Source organism: Delphinus delphis, chromosome 9 (genome assembly GCF_949987515.2).
Source record: "Delphinus delphis chromosome 9, mDelDel1.2, whole genome shotgun sequence".
Taxonomy (NCBI): Eukaryota; Metazoa; Chordata; class Mammalia; order Artiodactyla; family Delphinidae; genus Delphinus; species Delphinus delphis.
The window spans coordinates 67,597,182-67,621,048 of NC_082691.1; the positions used below are offsets into that span (position 1 = coordinate 67,597,182).

The 23,867-nt window shown below is 38.2% G+C and overlaps 1 protein-coding gene across 19 annotated transcripts in view; it reads left to right on the top strand.

The window, feature by feature from the left end:
- DNAJB9 (DnaJ heat shock protein family (Hsp40) member B9) overlaps positions 1-23,867 on the top strand; it is a 707,453-nt gene that overhangs the window by 180,892 nt on the left and 502,694 nt on the right. For 16 of the 19 annotated variants that reach the window (XR_011246616.1, XR_011246608.1, XR_011246605.1 and 13 more), the window contains one exon: positions 4,705-4,815. The exons of 2 other annotated variants lie outside the window; for them this stretch is intronic. The gene's annotated coding sequence lies outside the window, so the exon portion shown is untranslated. Of the gene's footprint in view, positions 1-3,595; positions 3,750-4,704; positions 4,816-23,867 lie in introns of all 19 variants that reach the window. One more of the 19 variants, XR_011246618.1, reaches the window with a different exon arrangement.

Here is a 23,867-nt window from a genome sequence, read left to right on the forward strand (position 1 = left end):
TCATAGCTGGACATGTAGATTTGGGAGTTGTCAACATGAAATTGGTATTTAATACCATTACAGACAGGAAGCTGGAAGAGATCATTTAGGGAGTAATTTAGATAGAGAAGTTCTGAGAGCTGAGGCCTTGGGTGTTTCCAGAGTTAGAGGTTGGAGGAATCTGCGGTGAATGCTGAGGAGGAGTGAGATAGTGAGGTACAAGGGAACCTAAAGAGTGGTCTTTCAGGGGCCAAGTGAAGTAACTGCTTCAGGGAGGAGGGATGGGTGAGTGGAATCAAAAGCCATTGATAGGTCTATTAAATAAGGACAGAAGTTGGCAACTGGGCGTCATTGTTGACCATCTTGTGAGTTGTTCAGAAGAATAGAAAAGGCTTTCTGGAGAGGGTCCAAAAGAGAACAAGAAGATAAAAAACAGAAGCAACAGTATGGGTAACTATTGAGGAATTTGCTCTAAACAGGAGAATGGTAGTGTTGTCCCAGCCATGTTGAACAGATGGCCAGACAGCATACGTGCCAGGCTTGCTGGAGCAGTGTTTATTGGGGGAGAACTCCTAGGGGCAGGACCAGTATCAGGACATGAACCCACACTGCCCATTGCATTTAGGGAAGTACACACATATCTAGCAGGGCTGAGTGTCAGACTCCAGGAGAGGAACTTTGACATTAGGCTGTAGGGCTTTAAAGCTGTACCAGCTCCTCTCTTGATGTAAGTAGGGCTGCCGTGATATTTTCATTTCAGCCCAGTTCCTTCAACCCCTGCCTCAACTGCTCACAGGACTGAGGTTCAAGTTTCTGGTTGATCAGGATTGAATATAATAAGTATTAGCTCCCCAGTTTCCATAGGAGGGCTATAGGACACCGAATTCTTTTCTGGGAGCCCAGCCTAAAGGAGATTTAGTCCTGATAAGGTAAGCCTGATCTCTCAGTAACAAGAGAAGTATGAGAGGGGAATGCGAGGGTTTTTCTTTACTGCTCTCTTGTTCCCTTCCCTTGCTTCCCCTCTCCTCCTTCCTTCCCTCATTCCCTTTCTTCCTTCTTTACTTCCTTTTCTTTGATGTGCAATATTATAGATTTTTATTATCTAGTAGAGAGGAAAAACCATTGAGAATGTAAAGGAAATAGTCATTGGAGTGATTGCTGTTGAGAAGATAAGAGGATGATAAGAGTGGAGGGCTTGGCCCTGTGAGAGGAATGGATACACATCCATATTAGAGAGAAGCCAGGATTGATAAGCACAGCTGTGCTTGTGCTGTGGTCAGAGCTTGTGGGCATTCTTTTAGGATTGTTTCTAATTGCTCAGTGAAAGGTGAATTTGCACTGAGAGCAAGGAGAGAGATGCAAGTGTTGGAGTGATTATAACAGTGTGTGATTAACAACCTTATTTTCCCAATGAAAACAAATTTTATTAGCTATGTGCTCTAAAAAAAGAAACTACTTTCCCTCTCTTACTGAGGATTGAATTTTGTGTATTTTTGGTGGACAGTCTTGGTTAAATCTGTTTAGCTTTTGGTCAAATGTTTACTTCTACGGGCCACCTTTCATACAAAAAAAGTCTCATTTTTTATGGTGTTCTGTGATTTGAGTCATGTTAGATGATTTTGTAAACATAACACAGAAATAAGCAAAATGTACTTGGGCTTCTATGGGATGTGTGCAGAAGAATCTGTATTTATTAAGCATACAAATATGTTTAAAATTCACTAACCTTTGTGTGGCTCATTGCAAGCAAAAGCATGACATTTGAAATTGTGTCTTCATCACCTTCTCAGGGCATGGGATGATTGACACATCCTAACCTGCTTAATAACTGTGAGACAGAGCCAGTTATTCACGTGAGTTTCCCCCCCCCCACACACACACATTTAAAGCTTTAGATAATTGGATTAAATTACTGCAAAATAAGTCAGGCCAGCTATACTTACACTCTCTCAACTGGCAGGAGACTGACTATTCTGGCAAGATGAATACATTTTATATATGTCTTCTCTGGTTGTTTCCTCTGATACAGCATTTCCTTAGTTCCTTTTGAGATGATCCTGCCATTTTACTTCAAGTTGTTGAGGTAGCTCCAAGTGAATTGGGGGACTTATTTCAAACCTCATATGTTTCTAAATGGCAGGAGTCTGGAGGCAAAATTATCCTTAAACTTGTTAAAAATGCAGATTTCCAGGACTTTGAAACTGGGCTTGGAAATCTGCACTTTAGTAAGCACTCAAGTAGTTCTGAGGTGGGTAGCTAATGAAACACGCTTTGGAACACAGCCCTGGTTAATATGTAGAATTGAAAATATGGTCCTTGAATCTGTAACAAAATGTAACATATATAGTTCTATACATCCATCCTTGAAATCTGTCTTGAATCCAGAAAACTGTCATGTTGGAAATTAAGAACCCCATTGAATTATACTGTTAAATTTCCTTCCTTTCTCCCTCCCTCCTTCCCTTTATTCCTTCCCTCCTTTTTTTTTCTCTCTCTCTCTCTCTCTCTTTCCTTTTTTTTTTTTTTTTCCTGGCAGTTTTTTAAAATATCTGAATCTTATGTATGTATTGTATAGTCAGGGGAAAGCCTTGTCCATTATTTTGTCTTTAAAAAATAAATATTTTATCATTTTTAAAAAATTATAAGCTCCACAAAGGTAAAGAATTATGACAAATGCTTATTTTAGAAACCCTTAATATTTTCTACTGTAATTGGTAATATTAGAATTGCAACCAGTATTTTATTTATTTATTTATTTATTTTTGGCTCCGTTGGGTCTTTTGTTGCTGCGCGTGGGCTTCCTCTAGCTGCAGGGGCCACTCTTTGCTGCGGTGTGAGGGCCTCTCACTGCGGTGGCCTCTCCTGTCACAGAGCATAGGCTCCAGGCGTGCGGGCTTCAGCAGCCATGGCACACGGGCTCAGTAGTTGTGGCTCGAAGGCTCTAGAGCGCAGGCTCAGTAGTTGTGGAGCACGGGCCTAGTTGCTCCGCGGCATGTGGGATCTTCCCGGACCAGGGATCGAACCCGTGTCCCCTGCATTGGCAGGCGGGCTCTTAACCACTGCGCCACCAGGGAAGTCCCTGCAACCAGTATTTTAATGAGCTTTCTGCTGTTCCTTTGCTTGAAGTGTATTTCTCATTTTCTTCCTGGGGTGAAATCCTAGTAGTTCTTTGAGATTTAATTAAAACCTTACTTTCTTTGGAAGTGTCCCCTGATCACCATCCTTTAGCCTCCCCATCCCCCAAATTAATTGCTTTTTCATTTGAGTTTTCATAACAGTTTGATCATGCTACTTACCAATTTGTGATCTCCTTAAGCAGGGTGAGTATGTGTCTTAAATTTCTTGGGTCAATTTTCCTGACATAAGTATTAAAAGAGCCCCCTTTCACTCTCTGAAGTATCCCTGTTTGGGTAATAGATGAGATGTCCATCCTATAGTGAAGAACTTTTCATCTCTAGTACTTCGCCTGTTATCTGGTACATGGAGGTTATTCAATCAGAGTTTGTCAATGAGTTTGAATTGAATTAATCATTTAATGGCTGGAAGGACTGTTAGAGGCTTGGCAGAAGCCTTTGTGTATTTTATAGGTATTATTATTTGTATCTGTTATTTATAGGTATTAATGTTCAAAGACAGCCGAAGTAGGATCCCCTGAAGCCATTAGTTACTCGGAAGAAGGTGGAGGTAACCTGGACCAAGCTTTTGAGGAATCGGCTGAACCCTAGTCCAGTGGTTTCTAAATGCTGATCCAGAGGAATGTCCACAGGACAGTAAATACCCTTGAAGATACTTTTATTGTTTCATGGCAAAAAAGAGACAAAATGAGGTCCAGGTAGTGAGTTAAAACTAAATGTATTTATTGGATTGATCTTTCTTTTTAAATTGTTATTGGTGTATAGTTGATTTACAATGTTGTGTTAGTTTCATGTGTACAGCAAAGTGAATCAGTTATACATATACATAAACCACTTTTTAAAGATTCTTTTCCCATAGAGGCCATTACAGTGTATTGAGTAGAGTTCCTTGTGCTATACAGTAGGTCTTTATTAGTTATCTATTTTATATATAGTAGTGTGTATGTGTCAATCCCAATCTCCCAATTTATCTCTCTCCCCCACCCCCCTTACCCCCTGGTAACCATATGTTTGTTTTCTACATCTGTGACTCTGCTTCCGTTTTGTAAGTTCATTTGTACCCTTTTTTTAGATTCCACATGTAAGCAGTATCATATGATATTTGTCTTTCTGTGTCTGACTTACTTCACTCAGTATGACAATCTCCAGGTCCATCCATATTGTTGCAAATGGCATTATTTTGTTCTTTTTTGTGGCTAAGTAATATTCCATTGTATATATGTACCACCTCTTCTTTATCCATTCCTCTGTTGATGAACATTTAGGTTGCTTCCATGTCCTGGTTATTGTAAATAGAGCTGCAGTGAACATTGGGGTGCGTGTATCTTTTCGAATTATGGTTTTCTCCAGGTATATGCCTAGGAGTGGGATTGCTGCGTCATATGATAGTTCCATTATCAGTTTTTTAAGGAACCTCCATACTGTTCTCCATAGTGGCTGTATCAATTTACATTCCCACCAACAGTGTAGGAGGGTTCCCTTTCTTCCACACCCTCTCCAGCATTTATTGATTGATCTTTATTTTAAGATTATATCTAGTGTTAGGCTATTGTTTGTATCTTAGAATTTTCTTTCTTTTCTGAATTGACAGTAATTGAAAAGAACTTTCCTTATCAAAATAAGAAGTTGGCATGCCCCAAGTCTGGCAAACATTGACTAAGAAAACAGGCTGTGGATGGAAGGTGCTATCTGGACTCACAAGGTAAGAATGATCAAAGGGCTCAAACCTATGAGTTGTAGAAAGACCCATCACCTTTCCCTATCCATTCTGGAAAATGAGACGAACAGTGTCTTTTTTGTTCACTACTTTGTCCCTAGGATGTATACAGCCTAGTACACAGTTAGTATTCAATAATTTGTTATTTAAATGAATTCAGAAGTTCCATGAATAAATCATGTGCTGAAAACATCTGAAGTGACCCAACCTGGTGAATGGTTGAGTTAGTTGTGCTCTGCTGATTATCCAGCCCTTTCCATGACTAAGAATCAGTAACTCCATCAGTTATTGCTTCTTGCCCTTTACTTGGCTAAAGTTTTAGCTAAGGATTCAGTGTTTTTTGTGTGTGGATTATTATAATGGTTTCTTTTTTTTCATTGTTAAAATACACATAAGATTTACCATCTTAACCATTTTTAAGTGTACAGTTCAATGGCATCCAATATATTCACACTGTTGTGCTACCATCACTACCATCCATCCACAGAACACTTTTCATCTTGCAAGACTGAAACTCTGTACCCACTAGACAATAACTTCTCCATTTCCTCCTTTCCCAGCCCTGGTGATCATCATTCTACTTTCTGTCTCTGTGAATTTGACTACTCTATGTACTTGATAAAAGTGGAATCATACAGTATTTGTTCTTTGTGTCTGATGTATTTCACTTAGTATAATATTCTCAAGGTTCATCCATATTGTAGCATGTTTCAGAAGTTCCTTTCTTTTTAAGGCTGAATAATATATATATATATATATATATAAAAATATATATATCACATTTTGTTTATCCATTCATCTGTTGATAGATACTTTAATTGCTTCCACCTTTTGGTTATCACAAGTAATGCTGTTATGAACATGACTTTACAAATATCTCATTGAGTACCTACTTTCTCTTCTTTTGGGTCTATATCCCAAAGTAGAATTACTGGATTATATGGTAATTTTATTTGTAAAATTTTGAGGAATCACCACAGTTTTCCATAGGAGCTGCACCATTTTACATTCCTACCAATAGTGCCAAAGGGTTACAATTTCTCCACATACTTGCTAATAATTATTATTTTCTGGATTTTTGGTAGTAGCCATCATATGGGTATGCTATCATGGCCTCTGTCTCCAGGATTTTTCTCTAGTGTTTTTTATTTACCTGTAAATCTGACCATGTCAAATCTATTGATGACTCTCAATTTCTTTTTTTTAAATTCTAAGGTTCTTAACATGCTAACCTCTCAGGTCTAATTTCTATCCACCCTATAATCTAGTCATAATGACATATTTGCTCTTCTCTATACTTACTGTTTGCTTTCAAGTCCCTATGACTTTGTGTTAGTGATTTCTTCAGCATGGAGTGCTTTAATTCCATGGTTCCCAAATTTCATTTCTTCTGTTTGTGCCTTTTCCTTCATTAACTTCCCATCTTTACTATTAGTTTCCTATGATTTTTTTCTTTGCATACATATTAAACAGTTCACTGTTTAAAATATAGCCTCATTCTAAACAACAACAAAAAAATCCATGAAATAATGGGTTTAATAAGTTGATCTTATTAATTCTCCACACATCTTAATAAATACATTACCATTAAATTTTTAAAGGCCTATCTACATATCACCAAAAATTCATCTTGAACACCACCAATGATGTATATGCCACACTTTGTGGAAGACTTTGGTAACCCACCTTCCCAAGTCTATCTGCTCAGCTCCAGCTCATCCTTAGGATAAGTTTATGCATTAGTGTAAGTCATGTAGGGAGTCGTGGTGCTGGCTCTGGAGTTAGATGAGTGGGTCCAGATCCTGACCTGCCACTCACTAATTGCGTGACCTTGGCCATGTTATTTAACCTCTTTTGTAAAAAGGGGATAATAATAGTTCCTACCTGAAAACTTGTGAGGTGTTTTTAGGATAATGCATGCAGGATTCAATGTTTTCTAACTAGTCTAGCTCTCCTTTTGTGCTCCATATCATGAAAAGATGATCAACATTTGCTTCATTCAAAGTTATCCCATTATGAAATTGATGAAAACAAAGGTAAAGTGGAATCCATGCAGGGTATGCTTTCATGATTATTCTAATACAAGTTAAGTAATTACAATCATTTGACCTTAACTTTTCTGGGTCCCTAAATTATAATATTTTAGAGCCAAATGGGATGTCAAATTGACCCTGAGGGTGTTTTTTCTGCCGGTTTCAGTCAACATCTGCGGGATTAGTTAATGTAACTCAAAGTGGAATAGAGGCAGAGGGGTGTGAAGCCAATTTTTAACAGCTGCCTCTTCCTCTGCAGTCCCAGTGGTGTCAAAGAAAACCACATAAGACCCACCATTTATTTCAGTTTCCAGTATTAGAGAACACAGTAACAGTTGTAGAAATTGGTTCCTTCTCTCAGCTGTGTTCCTTTCTAAGTCTCTTATGTCGTGGTGAGATTTTTCTCTTATATTCTCCAGTTCCTGAAGCAGCCCTGTGCACTTGAAACTGTCCATTTCTTTACTCCTTTGTCCTCAAAATGCACGTTTTTCATTTACCCTTTCCATGAAAATACCTAGCGAACAGAAACCCAAGGAAGAGGAGAAAAAAAGAGGAAGGTATAGGAGGAAAAAAGGGGAAAAAAACCTAAAAGATTCTTGAAAGCCTGTACCTCTGAAACTGACATTTAACCAAAGACCTGGCTTTCTTGTTATATGCAAATGGCTCTGTCTGTATTTCTTAAGATAGTAAGTCCCTGGTATTGTACCAAGTACAGTGTGAGCATTCTATAAGGAGTGATACCATATTTTCATCTTCAAATCTAAGGATTCTCTTTGCAATGTAAGAGATACTCAATAAGAATAATGCCAATTTTTTTTTCTACCGGATCTATTTCAGTCACAATCATGGAATAAAAAAAGAGATTTACTAAGTAATTATTATTTCCATATTAATAAAAGAAAGGTGGGCATAGTTTTCTTTTGAAATCATTCTTTTTTGTCTTAAGTTATTAAAAATATAAAGATTTTCTTTACTAGTTGCTTAACATATTTATGTATCCAAGACCTTTATCTTACAACTTTATGGACTTCTAGCATTTAACCCATGTGAACCTGACATTTAAGATGGAGCAGGTGGTATGGCAGTGATACTTGAAACTTCAGGGATGGTTACTATTTTTCAGATATCTACTTTCAAGTTCTTATGATTCCTTCAGAGATATTAGACCTTTTAACCTTAATAAAATATTTTATATTTAAAAAAATAATTAAGCTGTTTGTCAATAATGCTCATTAAGTGGAAGGTCATATCATTTGGCAGAAAACATGAATAATGGATTATACAAGCATGTTTACTGAAGAATTTAAATTATATTTCTAAAGAAGTTTACAAGTTTAGTTTGGTAAATGAATTCTTAGTGCTCTTAGCTAAAATTAATTAAATCTAGCAGAAAGAAAAAGATTTCTTAAATACAAAAAGAGTCAGATCACAGTCCTTTTTGTACTGACTGATTTCTCCACAATTTCTACCAAAAGTTGTGGTGTGTCAAAAGAAACTTTGTTTTTAAATTGTCATTGCAAAATGTAGTAACAATTTTTATTTAAACAATGAACCTCTCTTGAGCAGCAGCAGAGATTTAATTACATGTTTCCATGAGAACCATAATCCAATTTTATAAAATAAAATTAAATAAAACCAATAAGTTGGGACTTCCCTGGTGGTCCAGTGGTTAGGACTTGGCATTTTTCACTGCCATTGCCCCGGGTTCAATCCCTGGTCAGGGAAGTAACTAAGATCCCGCGAGCCATGCAGTGATGTGGCCAAGAAAAAAAAAAAAGCTAATAAGTTGACTTTTAGAGTAGCTGCAAAAGAACACATCTTCAGCAAAGAATATGTGAATGATGTGATGGGATGTGGGGTACCTTGGGGAATGCAGACTGCCAAAGATTTCTGATTATTGACTTGAATTAAAAAGATTAAAGTATAATATATATAGGGCTTCCCTGGTGGCTCAGTGGTTGAGAGTCCGCCTGCCGATGCAGGGAACACGGGTTTGTGCCCTGGTTCGGGAAGATGCCACGTGCGGCGGAGCAGCTAGGCCTGTGAGCCATGGCTGCTGAGCCTGCACGTCCGGAGCCTGTGCTCTGCAACGGGAGAGGCCACAACAGTGAGAGGCCCGTGTACCGCAAAAAAAAAAAAGAAAAAAAAAAAAATATATATTTTTTATGGGGAGAAAGGAGTTGCTTTAAAATATGATTTTATTCCTTGCTGGCATGTTTCTTCCTCTTTTAAATAATAAATGTACTGATCTGAATCCCTTATTTTAACACTGGCTTACTGTACAGAGAACTGCAAACTTAGGTTGGGAGGAGTTTGGTTATTACGAGACACACTCAGGGTCCAGGTCAGTTTTTAACCCAACTCTGGATAAGATCAGGATGTGGGCTGCATGTCAGCTCAGGTTGTTCTAATAGCAGATATAGGCTGTAGCTGAAATTTGGCTGTGGCAGAGCTATAAAAACTTTCTGAGTGTGTATCTGTAAAATTGACAGAGATTATAGATTAGTAGCTACTAACAGTGGCTGAGGAAGAAAGAAATAATCAAACCCGTGGTTAGTGACACAAGGAGTCCTTGGTTAGTGGGCCAGGGAATGGCTCAATTCAGAAGCATTTCATGGTCTTGGATGACCCAGAGTAATTGATTGCGGTCTCCAACTTAATGACAGAACATTGCTGTACTTAGCAGGTATTTCCCCACAAACATGCAAACAAACCTCAATATTCCAGGACTATAGAGTTTATTTCAAGTGGATGTCAAAACCAAGTTATACTCTCTTGGGAGGAAAGGCAGGAGAGCAGCTACAAAAGAAATGTTAAGTAACAGCTCTTCATAGAACAGAGTGCTAAAGAAACCTTGGACAGTTCACTGTTTCAGTCCTGAGAATTGGTTTGGCCCAAACTTTTTAAACATCATAGATCATTGCAAATATTAATTGTTCAATGTGAAAAATTATTTTCACATTATGCAATGTTTATAAAAGCTAGTGGGTTTAAAATCAGCTATAAATCTAATCTTCCTACCCCTCCAGATACACAGTGGGGAGAAGAAAGTATCAGCTCCATGATATTTTCTGGTGTGATGAGTGATCTGACTGGTGATGATGAGTTATTTTAGATTATCAACTGATTGGTCTTTCCACAAGGAAGCCATAAGGGCCACCAATTATATTTCAGCTTTTTCTTCTAAATCATTTTGTAAGATTAGATTTCTCACAGCTGAAATGACAGAATTAATGAGACTGTATAATAATGTTTTGATATAATAAATGATGCCAAATGGAATTTCTGTCATCCAGTCCAGTAGATCTGAGGCTGAACATTATTCTCTAGTGAAAACTTGCAAAGTAAAAATAAAGTCATAATGAAGTACCTTGCTCAGAAGTAATAAAACCTTGGCTAAAATTTACCTTCCACCCCAGAGTCAATAATATATTAACTGAGTTGGACTGTGAAGCAAAACAAAACTGAGTTCTCTCCTGGCTTGGTTACCTGTTTCAGAAGAGCAGCGGGGAGATTAATTGTATTGAATAATATCCATAGAACTACTACTGCATGGAATGTACAACAGCGGACACAAAGAGGAATAAGGCATAGTACCTTTGTCAAATGATTTACCATCTTTTGGGAAAGAAAAAACCTAAATACAAATGACTGTTAATAAGGAGGAACTTGATAGATCAAATATTTTAGAAAAAGACTGGGAGACCTAGAGGTCATTACAATGGTAGAAAGAAGGACATGAAAGAAAATACACTGTTTTCTAAAGATTTAGTGGTTGCTGTTCCTTATACATTATTTACTAAATATATAATGTTGGTGTGGAAACTCTGTAGGTTCCTTGCATCTACCCTTTCTCTTAAATCCACCCCAAAGTATAGGGATGATCATTTAATTGGTTAAGTTTCAGAGATTAATTGGGCAATATTTGCTAGTAGGCAGGGGTGTTACACGTTAATAAAATACATACATAGACCTGTCCTGCATTTTCTCCTTCGTGCCTAATAAAATTAAAGTGATGAACTCATCCAGGCTATACTGTCAGAGAAATCCTTACCACATTTCAACAAATATTCCCTTTATTCCTTCTCTTTTTGCCAAAGAGTTTTGTTCAGATCTGTAGAGGTAACTCTGCATTCCCATTACTTCTCTGCTCTGATTTTCCAGCCAGGTATGGGCTTAAAGATTTGCATAATCTGTCCAGGTGAACTTGGAATTAAGCTTGGGATCAAATTCCTTTTGTTCTGTCTATTCCAGTGTTTTGGAATGTGTGTTGGATATGGCTTTCTGTATACTGCAGTGATAAGATCCTATAGTTGGGTCTGGGGATGGTGGGTAAACAGATAGTGTATCTTTTTTAATAGCTGGTATGGTTTTCTCTGGTTGAGTGGGCATATAGGTATGGAGACTTATGTTTGGAAATAATGTACGTCATAGCAACATAGAGTTTCTGTGTTGGGAGATGGGAGATACATCTCATGTGGGTACCTCAAAATGTAAATAGAGAGCTGTGCTGAGCTAGATGCACTTTGCTAGGCTGTGCAATTTCAAGGGCTGTTTTGAAGTTTTTAAAGTAAAAAAATATTATACAATTGTATGTTATTAAGTTATTAATATTACTTAAGAACTTCAAATGGCTTAACAAAGCAATGTGGTATAGTAAGAAAATCAGGCCTTTAGTTGCAAATAAAATTTACTGATTGAGTAACTCTAACCTCAGTTCCCTAACCATCAGTTCATTCTGTGAAATGGGAGTAATCAAGTTTACTCCATAGAGCTATTGTGAAATTTAAATTCAATACAGCACATTAAGCACCTACTGTAGTCCTTGATACACTGTGGGACATCAGCAGATTGTTGTTATTGGTAGATATTTCTTGGCACTTTGTAGGTTTCTTATAAATATTAGTTCTCTTAAAACTTTTAATCATTTTGTGGATAGTTATATGCCTAGATCTGGTAACAAATATGCTATATCAGCAGTAAAAACATTTCATCTTAATTTTATTATGATACTTATTGGAAATATTAGTGAGGTTTTGATTGTATAAAGGTGACTATATGGCATTATTATGCCATACGTACTCAGGAATAATCAAATTCTGTGCTAAATTAGAGCTGACCCTCCCTGTGGTGCTGAGAAAGATATACACACAAGGAACATAACCATGGAAGCAAAGAAACACTTTATTGCTGGCTGAAATTGTGCCTGAAATTCCAACAGAGTTCTTATGACCTGGACCTTTTCCTTGCCTCCTAGTCCAGACTTGAGGGCTTACTATGCTCCTACAGGGAAAGGTAAAACATGGAAAAAAGAATGTACTAGAATGAAGAAATGACCACATTTATGGGCCACTTCATTTATTCGTTCATTTAAATACCATGACCGTGTTCACTAGTAAATATGGCTAACCTATGTCCTGGAATCAGATTAACATTCTTCTTCTTTAAGGGAGTTTATTACTCTTTGGAATTCAGTTCATTTAGTTGCCTGGAGGCTTTGTTCTCTGGTGGCTCACAAAATGTTACAATTTTGTATATTGTCCAGCTTTTTCTTCTGTGGAAACAGAATTCAATGACTGAAATTTTTGGTATTTAGATAAGTAAATAAGTAGAAACATATGGAAACTTTGGGTGTTGAACTCCAAAACCCACTTTCCCTCCGTTATAGCACATTGAATTATTAAGCTCTTTAAAGACCTGGGATAGTGTTAGTAAGTTATATTTATATAGGGTTTTTCCAGCTAAGAACACTTCAGTTTTTACACTTAGTAGCTAATTGGATCTTTGTAGTCTTGTTATTTACACATTAAGGTCCTTAGTTTATAGGTGAGAAAAATCACAATTTAATAACTTAAACCAGTAAGTAATAAGACTCAAACCTGCTTCTAAGCACACAGAGCTTTCCACAATTCCATATCAGCATGGATATTTAATATGGATATAGCCATATGGATTCTTTATATGTTGAGTTTACTCCCTAAATGCTAAAAAATGAATTAGAAGTTTAGTACCTGAAAAGGGAAACTGATTAGTGACAAATGGCACTTAATCCAAAGTTCATTAACTCTTGAGCCTCTTTCAGCCATTGATATCATGCCTTTCTTTAGGTGAAAGTCAAACGGATGATGAGCTTTGAAACTGTGCTCTTATTTTAGAAAAAAAAGGATAGAAGATTTTGCTGTTCTTGTAATGAGCTAAAACTGCTTCAGAAATAATGTCAACATATCTTTCCCAGTATTTTTCTATCAGTGGGAGACCATTATTACAGTACAAATTAGTATTTTATTAATATTATCATTTACACATGCCATTTTTAATAACCCATGTACAGTTATACTAGAAAACAAAAAAAAAGGCATACAAAATTCAGCCTAAAGACAAGGCAGACATTACTTGTGAAAATATAGATATTTCAGACACTAAGATTTATAGGATTTAAAGTTGTGGCAAGTGGATGGTTCCCTCATATCAAACATATGGAATGGCACAAATGTGAATGAATAGGATGTTCTTCCTAGTATATCTTTTAAGTGAAATACATTCTGTTTCTAAAAATTGGTCCAAAGTCACATGAAAAGAAATGGTAAAGTACTGAATTTATAACATGGGAAAATTCTACCCCAAATACCTTTATATTTTAATAGGTTTCAGGTCCAGATCCTAGAAATAATTAAGAACTAGAAACATGTAGTAAGATTTGAAGAAAATCACAAATCCCACAAACCCTATTTGTCTCAAAATATATTCTAGAGTGCCTAAATTCTTGCCATTGAAATAGGTTTATAGGTTTAGTGTATTTCTTCTAGATGGAACCTGGAAGTTTCACCTTTTATCTGGTGGAGGAAAAGAAAAAGTCAGGTTAGCTAGTACTCAGCTTGCAGAAAGGATTGCAATGAGAGAATGGATTGTGGTCAGATGAGTTTGTGTAGGAGACACATCAGAAAGGGTGTAGAGCTCATGACATTCCTCAGAGAGAGTAACGACAATAAACATGAAGACACTGGGCATATGAGAGAAGAGAATGGTAGTGGAGTAAAGATTTCAACTCTGATAGTTTCACTCAGAGCCTTGATAGAGAATGTACTTGCTCATATGGATAGTGTCTAGTCCTTGTCAACACCAAATCAGAGAGTGCACACTACCAAATGTCCACCATGTATGAGGCACTGCTTTGGGAACAATGGGATATAAAAATAAGAACACTTTCTCCTTTATGGAGTCTCTGATCTATTTGGAGATACAGACATGGAGATACAGAAAAGCAGAGAGGCAATAGAAAAGATAAATATCCACAAAAAGAACTGAGCATGCCCATTGAGTTTTATAGCAAAGTGCGATTTACAATTCCTAGAAAGAGATAATTGGGACCAAATTCCAATGAGGAAGTAGGATTTGAAATGGTTCCTGAAGACTGAGAAAGGTTTGGATGAGTGGAATGCAGGGGCCATCTTTCAAAGGGAGTTAATCAGAAGAAGCACAATACAAGAGAAGGAGATAAATTTGTCTGGAGCAGATGATTCTCAGTGGGGAAAGATGGAAGATTAGTGAGGAGTTTGGGGACACGAATGCATTGTGGGGTCTACTGCTTACGCCCCTCTTACTCTATTCCTTAAATGTTAATGCTGCCTTGGTCTCCAACCAGAAACCCACTTTCACTTTGCATAATCTCCCTAGGGACTCACATCCTGTCCTAAGACTTCAGTTATGAAGAATATGTGTTGAAAATTTTCAAGCTTATATCTCTAGCCATTGTGTTTCTATGTTGCTGGACTCCAAGCTAGTATATCCAATTGCTTATCAGACTTCTCTACTTAAATATCTCCAACTTTTAGAGAGACTAATGGATTCCAACCTGATTTTCCTAATCTCACTCAACCCTCTCTCCAAACTCCTTCTCCTCCTATAATCTTATCTTCTCTACTTTTTACTTGAATGACTTTGCACAGGTTGCTTAAGCTTTTTGTACCTTGCTAGCTACATGTGAAAAAATAGGGATAAAGTTATTGTTATTTTCAGGAGTTTCTGGGAGGACAAAAGCAGCCAAAATATGTAAAACTGTAAGAACAGTGTCTAGCACATAATAAAGCCCCTACAAACATATACATATATTCAGTTATCTAAGCCAGTATGTTTCACTACTCTTCTCCCAGTATTTAATTGGTCACAAAGTGCCATCAAATATATGCTTCTCCATTTCCTTCTCTCAATCCCCTCTGGCAGATGTGCATTACTTCTCAACCGTATTGTTGAGATAATTGTACTAAACTGATAAATGCTCCTCCTATCTCCAATTTCAATTCTCTCCCCTCTACTTTCCAAAATGTCACTATTGTCACCTTTTGAAACTGCACTGAACAAAGATGCTTCAAGAAAAGTGAATTGAATTCATAATGAGACCCCAATTCCTTTGAATCACACCAGGCTCTACATGATCTGGCCCCTGATTGCCTCTTTGGCTGTCTATTCCACCGTTTTCTGAACAACTCCAGATGCTTCAGACATATCATATATTCCTTGTTCTTTACATTTTTACAGATGAAATTTTTTTTCCGCTTTTAAAGTCCATTCTTTAATCCCTTTTCTTCTCTTATCCAGTCTTCCCTTCTTTTTCATGACCAGGTGATATACTTTGTCTTCCTAAATATGGTTCTTCCCAACCCAGTCTGGGCTGGGTGATGTATCAAGAAAACAGACAGACAGCATATGCAAAGTAGGTAATTTGAGGAGGGTTTAATATAGGGATTATTTACAAAAGTGTAGATATGATTAAGGGAAACCCACAAAAGATAGTGCAGGATCCCAGGACTAGCAACAGCTGGGGGTCATTATAACTGCTAGGCCTGACAGGGCAAGAGGAGGTAGTGGTTTACCCCAGAACGGACCACCTAACAGGAGATGTAGTCTGTTGTACAACCTGCAGCTACCTCTCAAGGAGGAATTGGGAGATAAACACCTGTCCTTAGTATTCTTGTGCCCTCTGTCCTGCTTTCAGTGTCTCTTATTACCTGAACCCAACTTGAAGCCAGAAGGTACGGCTGTTGAAAGAGCCATAAGGTCTGCCTCCTGGCAGCATCACAGAGGAAGGGTGGAAAGGAGATCTGCAAGGACGATTGAAAACCATTAAGCAGAGGTGCTCCCTTCTGCAGTACCTAGTCTCCAGAACATACCTTTATTATAAAACTTAACACATTGTATTGAATACATATCCACTTTTGTCATAAATTGAGAAGTTTTTGGTCATACAGACTACCTTTATATTTTCTTAGCATTTAGCCAGGGACCCAGGTACTTTAACATGTGCTTGGATGAATGAATGAATGAGTGAATGTCAATGTCACGGTAAGGTCTGTGCCCTATAAAACGGGAATCATAACTGTTTGAAGCTGTTTATCTACTTCACTTTGTAGAACTCTAGATTTGGGCTGTAATTCAGGCTTTTCTGTTAAGACATGATGCCTATTTTTCTTTTGTGTGATATGTAAATGAATGCAAGTGTGCACGTGTGCTGTTTACCTCATAATTTTTGAAAATGATGATGGGTCAGACAAATACCAGACAATTCACAAGCTAGAGCCAAATTTGAGAAAACAATTTCTGTAAGAAAATGATCTCCATTTAGTCATTTATTCACTTGATTTAACCCCATGCTGCTATTAGTTATGCAGGGAAATAGCGTTTTAATGACTCTTCAGAAAAGGTTCACCACAGGAAGAAATACTGTATGACTGGAATAGGCTAAGAGGATATTTATCTCTCTGTGCATTTTGTGGATCTTAATACTATCACACCTATGTGCTCCATAGGTGTGATAGTATTATCACAGCTGCTAACAAAAGTATTTATAATTCAAATGGAAATTAGGACTTCAGAAAGAGCAAAGTCCTTTTGATCTGCTAAATATAAAATAGAAATTACATGATCTACTCCTTATGTTAATCACCATGACTATGATTGTAATTAAAGATAATTTAGAAAATAGTATAAGGAGTTAATGTAATTCTGTCTCTTGGCCTTTTTAAATGAAGCACTCTCATTGAAAAAGTAGTGTTAGCTTGTTGTGATAATTATGATCACCCCAACTTCTTTTGTAACAAGAAAATCGTTTTTGAGAGTTTGAAGAAGGGGCTTCCCTGGTGGCGCAGTGGTTAAGAATCCGCCTGCCAATGCAGGGGACACGGGTTCGAGCCCTGGACCGGGAAAATACCACTATGCCACGGAGCGACGAAGCCCGTGTGCCGCAACTACTGAGCCTGCGCTGTAGAGCCTGTGCTCTAGAGCCCACGCGCCTAGAGCAGAAGTCCGCACACCGCAATGAAGAGTAGCCCCCGCTCGCCCCAACTAGAGAAAGCCCGTGCACAGCAACGAAGACCCGACGCAGCCAAAAATAAATAAACAACAAAAAAAAAGGGTTTGAAGGAGACATAATCTTCCCCTCCCCCCCCTTTTTTTAACAGATGAGGAAACTGATCTTCAAAGAGGTTATAACTTATGGAAATCACTTTGTATTTAGATGCAGAGATAGAACCCTTGTTTGTGGATTTCCAAACCTAAATTTCTTATACCACATCATGCTGTCTCCCTAATGCTAGGCACTAATGGAATAAGACATCATCTAAAATTAGGCAGTCAACCCCCCATGGCATTTGATGTGGGGGGGCTGCGATTCCTGGAGAGTCAAGGACCTTATTACAGAGCACAGGGATTCATTTAACATGAGCTTTCATACAGAATATGGAAGCCCAGATCCATTTATAAACTACAGAACTAGAAAATCTCTCTGCTAAGGAGGTTTTGTGGGTGAATGGTTGTAAGGTGCCATCACTAATTATTTTCTTTCATTAATGGCTTATCAAAGGAAAGCCGAAGTGGTGTCTGTGTTGTTCTGGGGAAAATAGTTTTGCTTATTTTCTATTTTCATAAACAAGGAGAGCCATTTTTTTTCTAAAGTATTTTTTATAATGGTAACTTTTAATGGGAATTCCACTTCTTCTCTTTTGCTGATCACACCAAATCTTACCTCTCTATGTTTACATGGCTTAGATTTACTGTTAATTTTTTTGCCCTGTTCCTAGCTTCCTCCGTTATCATTTGTATTAGCTTGAAAACTGAATAAAAGGAAAAATGAACTAAGAAACAACTGTTCACTTGATTAAATGGAACCCATTTATTCTCATATCATGGATGCGAACTTATCACCTAAAATCTCATCACCATTTGTTTCCATCTCCTCTATGTTTCTGGCTGCGAGTGAGAATCTTTAAGGCTTGGAGCTATTTTTTGATGTTAATCCTTAAAAAACCAGTACTAATCTTTGTCATTTATGACAGGTCCTGACATTAGGACTGCTGAGTGCCAATTTGGAGAAAACAGATACAGTGTTATCTGAGCCATTTCCCCCATCTGGCAAGCATCAGGGATCTCTGCTGAAATAAGAAAGGGGTTCACTTCCAGCATAGGAAGTGTTACCTCTAACCCTAAATTTTACCATAAGTTTCAGAGTAAGATTATCTGACTCCATCCTGAACCTCACTTGGACCTTCCTCCCCAAACTTGCTCTTCCAGCAGTTTCCCCCACTTCAGTAGCATTGAAAATATGGCCCCAGTTTGGGTGATGGGAGTGACTAAAGATGAAATACAGAGACCTGAACTAAACACCTAGAAGCTCATCTCAAGGTCTCTCAAGAGTACAGTTAGTTATGCAAGATGGGAAAAGAATTTACAAGTCAGCCAGGCCATCCATCTACCTTGAGGTGGTGGCTACACCTAAAATCTCATTGATGTGAGAACTAATCTGCTTAAGGCATTTAGAAAACATATTCTAGAGTAGATATCATGACTTGCTTGTAAACAGACGCATCGAAGGTTGAACATGAATTTGAGATATGTATATATTAAAAGAAAGACAAAACAGTTGAAGCCTATTCCAAGAGTGGGGTAGTGTTAAGTGTCTATTAGAGGGAAGCTTTGTGCTCTGTGTGAAGGGAACCTTCAACTGCCTTCAAAACTTTCTTCTCTCTAAGGTATTCTGTGGAATAACTGGGAACAGAGAGGGGCTCAGCTTCAGTAACATTTGAATCAGTGTTTGGAGAGTTTTCAGAGTTAGCCTTAGATGCCTGTAATGGGTGAAAGTAAGCCACTTGTCATAAATCACACCAGTTTATTAGTAGTAGGTGGGATAAATCCTGCAGTAAGTGAAGAGAGACTTAATGAGAGAGTGCTTTATTCCTAAAGCATTTGAGAGAGAGACAGAGCTGTAAATAAAAGGCTTGGTGAGAAATAGAGGAGGGAGGGCACTGGGGAGGTGCCCTGCTCTGAAACAGCAAGTATCTGCCACTAAACACCTTGCTTTGGGGACCTAGATCGCTGGACATTGCAAAAATAGTAGGTTGTGTGTCCGAAGAGATTATAAAAAAATGACTGCCTGAGAAAGGCCAACTATTATGTTTTTAAAAGTATTTATCCTGGGCTCCTAACATCAGCAGGCTGAGCTTGTTCCTCTGAAAATATTGGGAGACTGGCGAGAGACTAAGCAGAAAACCAGGATATAAAGTGAGAGTTCTGTTACCCTTAACAGGGTAAGGGTAACAGAGTCGACCCATATCAACTCTTCTTAGGAGCTAGTGTTATTTCCCAGCTCTCTCATATCTTCAGAATTTTCCTCTTCACGGGCCTTAACCAGCTTGTCCATGTCTAAAAATGTCCACATACTGAGAATTATTACAGCTTTCCTGGATCTTGAGTCCCTTTGTTGCTCAATATTGTCCCTATTCTTTGTCCCCAAATTTGAAAGAAAACTCAATACTCACTTCTTCAGTCTTCCTCAACTTGCCGGGGATTCTTATTCCCATCCATCACTCTCCAGAAGCTAGCTTCTCAAAGGTTACTGACAACCTCCTACCTGCCCTATCTAATGGCTTCTTTTCAGCTGTTATCCTCTAGGACTTCTGTGGCATTTACCATGAGAAAGCATCCTTTGGCTTCTGAATCACTACATTTTCCCATTTTCCTCTTGATTTTTTTTTTTTTTTACTATTTTTTTTTTTAATCAGTCTCCTTTTAGGTTTCCTTTCCTTTCACGAGCTTGTAAATATTGTTGTTTTTTTTTTACAAGAACAGGATAAGTTCTTGGTTTTTTACTTTTCTCATCCTCTTATTTATTGCCATGGCCTCAACTATGCTGATTTCCACAAACCTATATCTCCAGCCCAGACCTTGTCTGAGCTGCCAATTATTGCCTTCATCTAGTTGGCCCTAATGCCTCTCAAAGGTCACATAACTAACTACTATTCTCTGGTAAACTTTCTCCCCTCTTCTGCACTTTCACCCTCTTAATAGAATTACTTTGAAGTCATCCTCCTGGAAACTTTGCCATCTTTGACTCTTATTTCTCACAGCCCCAGGAGCCAATCAATAAGTCTAGCTTATAGTATGTCACAACTAACTTTGAGATTTCTTTCTTCTTCCTCCATTTACTCTGCCATTCCCCTCATTTGACTTTCCTCATTTCTCAGCTAGTTTTAGTTAGATAGCCTCCTAATATTACCTTGTCTTCAGCCATCTCAGTACCTCTCCACACTTCTCCCAAATTTTCTCTTTCTCTTATCATGTCTATTTTCTTCTTAAAACAACAAATGACTCCTCATTGCCAAGAACATTAAATTAATTAGCATGGTTTTAAGGCCCTTCCTCATTTTTTGCCATCTGTTTCATGGCAATCCAAGTGTGTTAAGAAGGGTTTGGATGCGCTCCTTGGACCATAAATGGAAGGAATGTTGATTGCGCCTGATTCTGTTTCTCAGATTGTTTTATGCAAACCCCAGGCCACAGTAGAACAAAACAGCTCCTTTGAATGGCATTCCAGAGAGGAGCTGTGTGCATGCATGAGTGAATGTGTATAGTCCAGTGCTAAGGAGATGCCATCCTGAAAAGTTAAGTCCCCATTAAGAGGTAAGTATGAAGTATAGAAAATAAATTTGAAAAGAGGGAATAACGTAGGGGCGTAACTAGGGTAGTTTGTTTATTATTAAAAAAGTCTTTTTTTGACAAGAAAAGCAAAGGCAACAAAAGCAAAAATCAACAAATGGGACTATATCAAACCAAAAATTTTTGCACAGTAAGGGAAACCATCAACATAATTAAAAAGCAGCCTACAGAATGAGAGAAAATATTTTCAAATCATGTATCTGATAAGACATTAATAAAAAAATATATGAAGACAACTCAATAGCAGAAAACAAACAAACAAACAATAGCCTGATGGGCAGTTCACTGATGTTCCACAGAAAATGTAGCCTTACTTGAATAAAACTTAATTCCCTCGCTTTCTCACTCCCTCCACCTATCTTCGCTCCTATATTTTCAAGCTTGATGGATGGCATCGCGACTTAGCCTTCTAAGCCAGAAATGTGGGGATTATCCCAGATTTTTCCATTCCCCTGTATTCTGCATCCAACCGGTTGGCAAGTCTTATTCAGTTTCCTTAGTATTTCTAAACTGATCACATTTTCCTACTCTATTCCCACTACCTTTGTTCAGACCCACATCATTTCTTGTCTTGAAAACTGTAGCAGCCTCAGTCATCAGTCATCCTGGTATCTATTTCCTTGCCTACATATTATGTAGTGGTCCCTCCTTCCCTCCTTTCCTCCCTTGTATACAAAACATATAAGGAATGAAATCATAATTCTCCTTCTGCAAACCTTTCAGTTGTTGAATCAGCTCTGTACTCATTGCTTTGATTTTGCTCTGTGAGGCTGTTTGGACTGTGCTTCAAGGGAAGGTTAGGGCATCCCAACTCTGAATGGAGTCTGGAAGAGAGTAAGGGTTCCAAGAGCTTGTTCTGCCATTTTCCTAAAGCGACAAAACCCATCAGCCCACCCATGGAGAGATTAGACTGCATGTTAGTTTTAAAAACGCTCCCCAAGCTGTGTACTTCCTCTCTCGATCTGCATTTTACTGCTCTGCTTGTACTCCTTAGAGAAGCTAGTTCTAATAGGACTGATAGCCAACCTGTTTGTGAGCAGGTGAAGCATCAGGAAAACTTTCAGAAGAACTCTTGCCACTGTCAGTTTTATTATTTTCTTGTTTTCCTTCTTAAATTTTCTTGTTGTTAGGTAGGAGGAAGTAAGCTTAATAGTTTTCAACATTCGCAAAATGACTGACTTGCTTGATTGATAAAAATGGCTACTCTGCTAATTTGTGAGATTCTCCGTCCAAGCTGTATAGATCCTGAGTCTGATTAGCCAACTTTGATTAAATTAGGTGGAATTGAGTTTCCCCACAGAATCCAGTGAACTTTGCTTCCCACACAGTTTTCCACGACTTTAGCAGGTCTCATAGAGCCCCTGAGTCATTCTCTACGGGGAGTGATATTTCTAAAATTCCAATGAAATATTACCACTTTCTTTCTTAAAATCCTTCAAAGGTAACTGATTACCTTTAGTGTAAAATTTATGTTGAATGATTTGCTTTTTAGGTAATGTGCCATGATCTCCCCTGCTTATTTTCTACCTTCCATTCCTTCCACCTAAGTTCTGCTCTCTCTCCACCACCCTGCATTTCTTCATCTCTTTCTGCACTATTTAAAAACCTACAGTTACCAGGGGATAAGAAGGGCAAGGATATGGGCTTCCCTGGTGGCGCAGTGGTTGAGAGTCCACCTGCCGATGCAGGGGACACGGGTTCGTGCCCCGGTCTGGGAGGATCCCACATGCCGTGGAGTGGCTGGGCGTGTGAGCCATGGCCGCTGAGCCTGCGCGTCCCGAGCCTGTGCTCTGCAACGGGAGAGGCCACAGCAGTGAGAGGCCCGCGTACCGCAAAAAAAAAAAAAAAAAAAAAGAGGGGCAGGGATAAATTGGGAGATTGGGATTGATATATACACACTACTAAAGTAGATAATAAGGACCTGCTGTATAGCACAGGGAACTCTGCTCAGTACTCTGTAATGACCGATATAGGAATAGGATCTAAAAAAGAGTGGATATATGTATATGTATAACTGATTCACTTTGCTGTACACCTGAAACCAACACAACATTGTAAATCAACTATACTCCAATAAAAATTTTAAAAAAGTCGGCGCTAATGCTATCTGGTCAGGGAAGACTTTTCTCATTATTGTTACTTCCTGCCCCCCTTCCTGCCCAATCTGGGTTAGGTAACATCTCCCCTTCTCACAGGCCACTCTCATAAAAAGAACCCAGTGCTTACCTTTGCCCTAGCATTGATGTGCTCTCTGATCTCAGGATCCACCAGACTGGAGAAGTCCCAAGGTCAAAAGTTCTGACTTATTTGACTTTGCTCACCTAGGTCTAATACAGTGCCTGGGGCTTAGCAGGTATTTAATGTATCTTTGTTGACTAAAATTAATAACAAAGTACAGCTCAATGGGAATGTTGCTTTTAATGAAATCGCTAACTTTCTCAACCATTCTTCCGCGAATAGCCCAGAACTTTTTAGTTTGTGACACACCCTGTGGAGAAGTCCTTGCGAGTTTAAGTTGGCCTAAATATTTCATGTATTATACTTTTGAGGAGAGAAATTGTGCATTTAAGCCATGGTGTCTAAAAGGCACCTATGAAGAAAGGATCCTTAACCTGACTGTAAGTTCTCAATAAATGTTTTCAGAGACTCTGATCTGGATTAGCTTCTTAGAGAAGAGAGGAACAATTTATAGGGAACTTGGAGCTGAAGCTCCTTGGTTCACTAGGGTAGGGCTGGATCAAGACCAAACTTTTGCCCATCATTTTGTATAAGCAGACATTTTTGTATGTTACCAGAATAGACACTAAACAAGATTTGATTCATTAAATTGTCCTCTTTGAAATGATGGAATTGACTCTAAAACATTTCTGTTCGGGTCCATGTGGAGTATCAACACAGGAATATGAAGGGCAGAGAGCAGTACCCTCCGTCTCTCAAAATGCTGTCTTATTCTCATTTTGTCAACCTTGACTATTAAATGAAAGCTCGTCCTTTTAGTTGCAGTAAACTATCTTTCCATCT